This window comes from Palaemon carinicauda, chromosome 38, assembly GCF_036898095.1.
Source record: "Palaemon carinicauda isolate YSFRI2023 chromosome 38, ASM3689809v2, whole genome shotgun sequence".
Lineage (NCBI taxonomy): Eukaryota > Metazoa > Arthropoda > Malacostraca > Decapoda > Palaemonidae > Palaemon > Palaemon carinicauda.
In genome coordinates, this window is record NC_090762.1 from 58,758,130 (window position 1) to 58,767,560 (window position 9,431).

Here is a 9,431-nt window from a genome sequence, read left to right on the forward strand (position 1 = left end):
AATTCTCTTGGCACCAGGGATGTCGCTTTGCTCAAAAGGGGCCAACGGGCAGTTGTGCCAAGTATAGAGTCACGCCAGGATGCCCCTACCCTACACATGCCAAAGCATGTCACCATGAGGCAGACCTGCAAGTTCTGTTCAACTGCAGGCCACATCCACAGATCTCGCTGGATGTGTGAGGAGTGCAAGGTGGCCCTTTGCCTCACTGAAAGTCGAAATTGTTTTGCTTTATTCCATAAGATTTCTAAGTAATTTTTTTGCTCTTTTTCAATAGATTTTAAAGCAAGTTTTATAATGTTTCTATTCTATCAATTAAGAGTAAGGTTTAATATATTTTTTGCATTTTCATAGTATTTTTGTATTTTTATAGTATTTTTGTATTTATTGAATATTGTATTTTCTTGTATTTGTAATGTATTTCTTATTAATTAAATTGTTAAGCCATATATGTGTTTCTGTTATACATTGGAACTATGTAAAAACTGTCTGTTATACATTGGAACTATAAAAAAAACTGTTGGGCGAAACTTCAAAATCTGTGCCGTTATGGTCCAATAGATCCCATATGGGATGAGCGTGGTCCGCCTAAACTCGCCCAAGGTACCCAAATGGGATACTTCATTGCATGCAATTTTTTCGGTAATTTGGAAATTTTTTTAAAAGTACACAAGAATAAAAAGGTCTTGTATTTTCTAATACTACAACATACTAAAAGGAATTTTTAAAGTTTCCCATAAAACCTAGGGTGGACCTTAAAGGGTTAATAGGTTTCCTTCCTCAGACCTGGTGCAGATATTAGCTAACATTCCAATATTTTCGGTTTGATACTCTCAGACATGCATCCCTTTCTAAACTATTCTGTGAAATTGGTGTATCAAATTCGCAAAAATTTGTGTTTCATACATATACATATATGTATATATATATTCATATATATACAAATATATATATATATAACGGATTTTGAGCGAAGCGAAAAATCTATTTTTGGGTGAGATAGCCATGTCGTCCTGATGGAAGTTCCTATAGGGTAGCTTCCTAGGGTATATTACAACTACGGCGATATTCCCAGAGAATTTACCTTAAGGTACCAGAATTCTAACTCCTGGAGCGAGTATCCCTCGTGAAAGGGATATCGCGACATATCAGAGGACGTATTCTAGACACGTCACATGGCAATCTACGACCTGAACAGAGATTTTGTCTCGTAGGAGGTGATTGACGAGATACGAATTCGGGAAAGAAAAAGGGGAGCCGCTCCCAAGGCTTCCCTATCCCCCGAATCGTATGCGTGCCTGGCGCCAATCCTGGCGCCATCTGTATTCCTTGTAGCGTACACGAGGTGCTACAGATACTGTATGTAGGGAGGGGTCCTACAGCCCTTTCTTAGAAAGGCAAGGGCGGGTCCATCAGGACGACATGGCTATCTCACCCAAAAATAGATTTTTCGCTTCGCTCAAAATCCGTTTTTTGGGCTCAAGCCATGTCGTCCTGATGGAAGTGTACCAGAGCATTACTGTATCTGTGGATTCTCAGAACGTGCCGTACTCCCCGGAGGTATTTATTCCCGGTCGACTAGACCTAGAGACCTAAGATGTTACCGTTATACATCTTTTCAACTAACTATAAACTATGTTAGAGCTTCCTGCCCCCTACAGGGAAGAGTCCTACTAGACTCTGGAAAGTCTCGAAGAGTACATATATCTATGTATGAATACCAGGCAAGCTAATATAGTGGTCTCGCCCTATATTAAGTAAAGCATAGTTTGTATAGAACCACTGCGTCAATATATTGACCAGTAATCCGCACAATACTTGTATTGGACAAAGGTTTATATCCGCATAGGAAGAAACTAATAAAACCGCCCTCGTCCCTTTATGGGACGGAGTCCTCCCATTAGGGGACTTACATAAACCAATGCAACATAGCTTGCATAACAGAACAATTCTATCAGAATTATCCCAGATAAGATACATAGAATTAAAATGCTCAATTATACCAATAAATTGACACAGGTGAAAGAGACGCAAGGTTCTCAAGAACAAGTTTATTGACAGATAATAAACAGACAGGTTAACAACAAATATATATATTTATATAAAAGAGGATAACCCAAAACTTTAAGCATAAGTATGATAGTACACAGAACTTGTTTATCTGAAAGAAAAACCATTAAACACCACTTTAATAAGATACCAAGGTATCAAGTCATAAAAAGTCTGTATTACAAATCAATCACATTAGCGTTAGAAACGCTTGGCACACATGTCTGAACTTATGCTAGGTTCACCTTTGAAAGAAGGAACAGTCTATATGGGCACTTGGTGCCCTCATTTAGTTTGTAGTACAGTATGTACCTACACACTCACCCTGGACTTAATCGTCCCAATTAAGACCACTGTTCCTCGCAGAGTTAAACAGTAGGGTTAACTACACGACCCACTGCTACCACAGATCTCTTAAGTTCCTCTACTTGCTTCGCATAGTGGCGAAAGAACACCCTGGAAGACTTCCAGCCCGTGTATGAACGGAGATGTTCAAAATCCATACAATTAAAGAAATTTAGGGATGAGGCAACTTTCCTCGGATCGTGACCTGCGGGTGTACTGTCAGGATCCGCTCTGCGAATAAAATATGTGATTTTCGCTCTGAGTTGATTCAGAGATAAATTTGAGCCTGATGTTTCTCCCCTGAATAGTTGACCACCCTTGAAGTCTGAAGTTCTACGAAGATAGACCTTTAGGCATTCTACTGGACATAGAGATGCATCTTCTTTCAGAGGGCAGATTCTCCAGGGACCCCACCTGTTGGTGGGTAACTCATTCTTGGCGAGAAACGTAGGATCCGGAAACAGGTTCAGCTCCCCCCCATCCAGGAACTGAACACGACCTGCCTCTCTCGAGAGGGCTACGATCTCACTAACCCTGGCCCCGGACGCGAGTGCAAATAGGAAAATAACTTTTTGCGTCAAATCCTTTAACGCACATTCTTCATTGCTCAACAGGGAGGCGAAATGAAGAACTTTGTCTAAAGACCATGAGATGGGCTTTGGAGGTGCTGAAGGTCTTAGCCTAGCGCAGGCTTTCGGGACTTTGTTAAAGATCTCGTTACCTAGGTTGATCTGGAAGGCAAATAAAATGGGTCTCTCATCAAAGCAGATTTACACACTGAAATCGTGTTAGCTGCCAACCCTTGGCCATGGAGGTGGATGAAGAAAGATAAGCAGAAGTCTGTTGAGATCTCCTGCGGATTCTTTGCCTTTACAAAGGCCACCCATTTTCTCCAAGATGACTCATATTGCCTTCTAGTCGATTTGCACTTATATTCCTCTAGGAAGTCTATGCTGGCTTTCGAAATCCCGAAACGCTTTCTCACCGCTAGGGCGAGAAAATCATGAGCTGCAGGGTCTGGGTTTTCTGTAATGAAGCGCAGACAGTCGACTTCTGGACTCGCTGGGTCAGAACTGGATGTGGTAGCGGCACGAACTTCATCTGTAGTTCCAACACCAAGGGGAACCACATACTGTTCGCCCACTTGTGGGCCAGTATTGCCGCTACCCCCTTGAAGGATCTCAGTTTATTGAGGACCCTCAACAGAAGGTTGTGAGGAGGGAACAGATAAATCCTGGACCATCTGTTCCAGTCGAGGGACATTGCGTCCACTGCTTCCGCTAAGGGGTCCTCGTACGGGGACACGTACAGGGGCAACTTCTTGTTGTCTTTCGTCGCAAAGAGGTCTATTTGCAGTTCTGGGACTTGATTCAGAATGAAGGAAAATGATCCTGCGTCTAAGGACCATTCCGACTCTATCGGTGTGAACCTGGATAGAGCGTCCGCTGTCACATTGCGGACTCCTTGAAGGTGAACTGCCGACAGGTACCACTTCTTCTTTTCCGCCAATCGGAAAATGGCTAACATCACTTGGTTGAGAGGTGGTGACCTCGACCCTTGTCGATTCAAGCATCTCACAACCACCTCGCTGTCCGTCACCAATCTTATGTGGATCGAGTGACGCGGGGAGACTTTCTTTAAGGTAAGGAGCACTGCCATAGCTTCTAGAAAGTTTATATGAAAGGTCCTGAATAGCTTGGACCAAGTCCCCTGGACTTTTTTCCGATGAGAGTGACCTCCCCATCCCTCCTTTGAGGCGTCTGAGTGAATCGTCATCGACGGGGGAGGTGGCTGAAGAAGAACCGACTTCTTTAGATGTCTGGCTTGGGACCAAGGTCTGAGAAGAGTACGTAGCCGAGGCGGCACTGGTCTTCTCAGGTCTCTTCGCGCGTTTGATGCATACCTTCTCCAAACTCCGGTTGCATCCTTTAGCTGTGCTCTTAGCACTGGGTCTGTCACTGAAGCAAACTGGAGAGAGCCTAGTACCCTCTCCTGTTCGCGTCTTGATATCCTTTCGGAATCTAGAAGTCTCTTGACAGAGCCCGCTATCTCCTTCCTTTTCTTCGTCGGGATGGAGAAACTGTGTGACAAAAGGTCCCAGTGGATTCCCAGCCACTGGAACTTTTGGGATGGAGAAAGTCGAGACTTTTTTCTGTTGATCTTGAAGCCTAGGTACTCTAGGAACTGGATCACCTGACTGGAAGCTTGCAAGCATTCGGTCTCGGATGCTGCCCACACCAGCCAGTCGTCCAGGTAGGCTACTACCTGAATTCCCTTTAGGCGTAATTGTTTGAGAGCTGCGCTCGCAAGCTTCGTGAAAATCCTTGGGGCTATGTTTAGCCCGAATGGCATGGCTCTGAAGGCGTACAGTCTCCGTTGTAGCCTGAACCCTAGGTAGGGGGAGAGTCGACGGCTGATTGGAATGTGCCAATAGGCGTCTGACAAGTCTATAGAGACTGAGTATGCCCTCTTGGGCAGTAAGGTCCTTATGTGTTGCAGTGTTAGCATCTTGAATTTGCAATTCACTATGAACTTGTTGAGTGGTGACAAGTCCAGAATGACTCTGAGCTTTTCCGAGTCTTTCTTGGGAACACAAAACAGCCTCCCTTGGAATTTGATGGACTTCACCTTTCGGATCACATTTTTCTCCAACAGTTCTTGAACGTACTCCTCCAAAACGGGGGTGGAGTGTTGGAAAAACCGAAGGCATGGGGGTGGAGTGCTGTACCAGCTCCAACCCAGTCCATTCTTGAGTAGGCTTTGGGCCCAGGGATCGAAGGTCCAGCGATCCCAAAATTTCATCAGTCTCCCTCCTACCGGTATCATTTCACTTGGACTGCCGTCCTGAGGTCTTGCCTCCCTGACCACGACCACCTCTGAATCCCCTTCCCCTTGAGGGGCGCCTAGACGAGCCTCTGGCTGCTCCTCTAGGTTTTGCACGAAAGGAAGAAGACTGTCCTTCGAACGTTGGGGTGAATGTGGTTGACTGACCTGGCACAGCCTGGGGTACCCACTGAAAAGCAGTCGGGGTTTGTGCCACCATCTGGGGCACTGGAGGCAAAGGCAATTGCAGTTGCTGTTGCTGTCTATAAGGCTTGGCTGGCCGAGATGGTAGCCTAGTCCTCATATTCTTCCTCTTTGGTTGAGGACCCTCATCCGGGGAAGATTTTCTTTTGATAGCCAGGCCCCACTTCTGGAGAAGGTTTCTATTCTCCCCGGCGGCCTTATCAACAACCTCTTTGACCACATCGGTAGGGAAAAGGTCTTTTCCCCAAATGTTGGAGGAGATTAATTTCCTTGGCTCGTGTCTCACCGAAGCCCCGGTGAACACGAACTCCCTGCAAGCTCTCCTTGCCTTGATGAAGCCATAAAGGTCCTTCGTCACTGTGGCTAGGTGAGACTTAGCCACTACCATGAACATTTCATGGACCTTAGGGTCACTTGCCATTGTCTCAAGAGTAGTCTGATGAGACATTGAGGCAGCCAGTCTTTCTTTGGTCTCGAACTCTCTTCGTAAAAGAGATTCGGACAGCTTGGGGAGGTCCTCGCCGAATTGCCGTCCGGCAATATCAGCCTCCAACTTTCCCACTGAGAATGTCAGATGGACATCCTTCCAGTCTTTGTGGTCCATAGGCAGAGCCAGCGACAAGGGTTTACACTCCTCCAGGGAGGGGCAAGGCTTGCCGGCCTCGACTGCCTTTAGGACAGCCGCAAACCCTTTCTGTAAAAAGGGGAAGGCTCTATCAGGAGAGGACACAAAAGAAGGGAGCTTCTTGCTCAATGCAGCTACCTTCGAATTAGAGAAGCCCCTCTCTTTCATCGAGGATGAAAGTAGGGCTTGAGCCTTAGCATGGTCCATAATAATGACCTCCTTCGGCTCTGTCTCCTCCCTTGAAGCTGGTTCTTTTCTCAGCCGGACATAGCAGTCCGGATATGATGCCTTGCTGGGCCAGAATTCTACCTCCTCTAGGGGAACTGAACCCAGCTTATCCGAGATGACGATCTTTCCAGTCGTCATCGGCATGTGCTCAGCATACTTCCATGGGTTAGCATCTGAGCATATGGGAAGGTCTTTCACATTGAGCCTTTTCTGGGGCCCATGTGATTCTGCTAGGGACTGCATACGCAGTTCCATTGCAGCCGCCTTCTCCTGATTCTCCTTCTGCATTTGTTGGATCATTCCAACAATCGAAGAGAGGGCCTGTCCCAGTTCTACTGGGAGACCAGCCGATGTTGAGGGGATAGGCTCCGGCATCTGAACCGGAGTAGCCGACACCTCGTCGACCTCATCCTCTACGTCATCCGGGGTTTGAACTTGATCCTGACCTTCTGCCAGGAGGTCTTCTTCCAAACGTTCGTCCAGGTCAGACATCCTGTCATACAACTGGATGTCTTGCATCGCATCTGCGACTTCCGCGTCCACCTGGACTTGATCTTGAGGGATCTCCTCTTGAGGATGGGGAATCACTGCCTCAGCTGATGCCTGGGGAAAAAGATACGCCCTCATCTTCTCACTTGGAAGATAAGGGCCAGAGGTGTTCTTCTTGAAGCCTCTTACCCAAGTACGAAGCTTTTCCCTTGCTATATCCCTTGATTCCGCCGTTCTAGGGGAATCAAAAGCCTCAGTAATCAGGTTAGTGCATACAGTACATACCTGAGGGTCCCAATACTGGAGATCATCCTTGGAGACAGCGCATGCTGCGTGTCTCCTACAACACTCATGTCCGCAGAGGTTCTTGCTACGGACATTGCAGAAAACATTTCCGCACTTCGGAGGGTCCTCCTGTAAAGAGAAGAAATTTCCATGAGTATCAAGTGAACTATGTATCACTGGATATGCATAGTATAGCATAACAATTCATAAAGGAAAGACACACACTTGTGTTTCCCTCACAACCCATTGTTGCAGCCTTCCAGATAATAAAACCAAAATGGTTTATCTCTTCTAGAGTAACCAATGCAAGGTTTCCAGGGGAAACAGGTGGAGCTCACACCTAGGCAATGATTTTAAAATCCTGGATAATAGACAGGGAAGAACTCTGCTTCCTATCTGAGGGCAACAGCAAAGGGCTGTGCAAGAAAACACAATAGTGTTAGAAGATACAGTGCTGTACCTAAACCTTTACTATAGTTTTCTTCTTACTGTATATGCTATACAGAAGAATACTAGTACAGTATAGGAGGATGTGTGCCGGCCTGCCTTTGCCGGCCGGCACACACCACAACTAGCTTTAAAGTATACTACTTAACAGCTATAGGGCGGCAGCACTCTGGTTCAAATGCCTGTGCCGGTCGGCAGCAGCTGCCGGCCGGCAACAGCCAGTGTTGGCCGGCAATGACTGCCGGCCAGCAACTACACAAGGTAGTACCCAGCTGCCGGCCACACTCTTGGTGACCGGCAGACAAGGACTGACATAAGCCGGCCGGCAAAGGTACAAGACCGATGCCAGCCGGCAGCAAAAGAACCAGAAGACTACACCTGCCCGGCTGCCGGCCTCATAGGCCGGCAGCCGGGACAGGTACAGCACTAGAAGAAAATAGAATGGATGCCGGGATAAGAGTGTACACAACCCCCCAAGCCCGGCAACCGAAAGAGTGCATATAAGGAAGGGGAGAAACTTAATTCAGGCTTCCTTGACCAATGCCGTCCGGCTCTGCCGGCAGGCATGGATGAGGGACCAAGAGAGGTCCAGGCAGCACTCGAAAACATAAGACCCTTGCCGGCCAGCATCTCTGCCGGCCGGCAATGGGCTTAGTCAATTCCACATCCCAACCTATACTAGGTCCAGAAGTAGAACGACGTACAGTACAGTAATACCCCTGCCGGCCAGCTCTGCCGGCCGGCAAGGTACAGTACAGTAATGGCTAGGCCATTACGGAGATAGAGGGGGAAGGGACAAGAGGGTCCTGCCAACCTTGCTTTAGTGACAGATCACCCGCAGCCAAGAACTTTGTCTTAGCCTAAGGGAGATCTAAGGGAAAGGGCCAGCAATACTTGCCAGCTTCCAGAGCACCAAAGCAAGGAAGGCGTTACTACTCCCAAGGGAAGAACTTATCCTCCCCCGAGAACAGCAACAGGACTTAGTCTGGTCGATCACAAAAGAAGGAATCATAACTTACAGAAACCTTCGGTAGTGACCTAAGGGAGCTAAGCTCCCTTTGTAAGTGTTAGGTCAGCGAGGGAGACTCTGCCCCAAGCCAGACAACACGGACTCAGACTAAAAACTCTGTTGTTCTGTCCCTCTTTGAACCAGACTTACTGGAACAGGAAGGTACAGTAACACCCTAGTATAATTTTATCGAAAATAAATTCGGAAAAAACCACTTAGGGATAAGCCCAAGGCTTAAACAGAGGGAAAGGGATTGCATACCTTCTCCGAAGAAAAGAAAGCAACCGGGGAGTATGATAAAGTATACTAAGGCTCCATAAGCAATTAGCCTAGGCACCAAGAGAATCGATTACCTAATTCACCGAAACTCACACGTATACAATCTTGGAAATATTCCACACAGTCTTACATGTATAAAATATAGCCTAAAGCTTCAATAAAATTTTAATTACACTCGGAAAAACCAAAATCATGCATGAAGTACTAGGACCAAACGACTAGGCTACATGGCCTAGCGTAGGCCAGAATGGCGAATACTTCGCCAAATAATACTAAGCACGAAAGGAAATCCTATGTAAAGCTAAATAGCTAAAATTTATTAAAGCAAAACAACCAGGAATGTCACTCTGACTAACTAATTTATACCTAGCGAGTGACAGTGTCCAGGACACCTCTGGTAGGCTACGGCTCTTGTATCAAAGATTAATCCTATTAATCACTCAAAATTTTACCAAGAGCCTACATTTATACATAACAGACACTATACTCAACTTATCCGAGGCCAACGAAGACGGAGAAGCCATGAAAAGCTGAATAAATCCAAGATTTGCGAGAAAAACAGGAAAAAACACCGAGTTGTTAAGCTACGCAAAAAGGAATACAGATGGCGCCAGGATTGGCGCCAGGCACGCATACGAATCGGGGGATAGG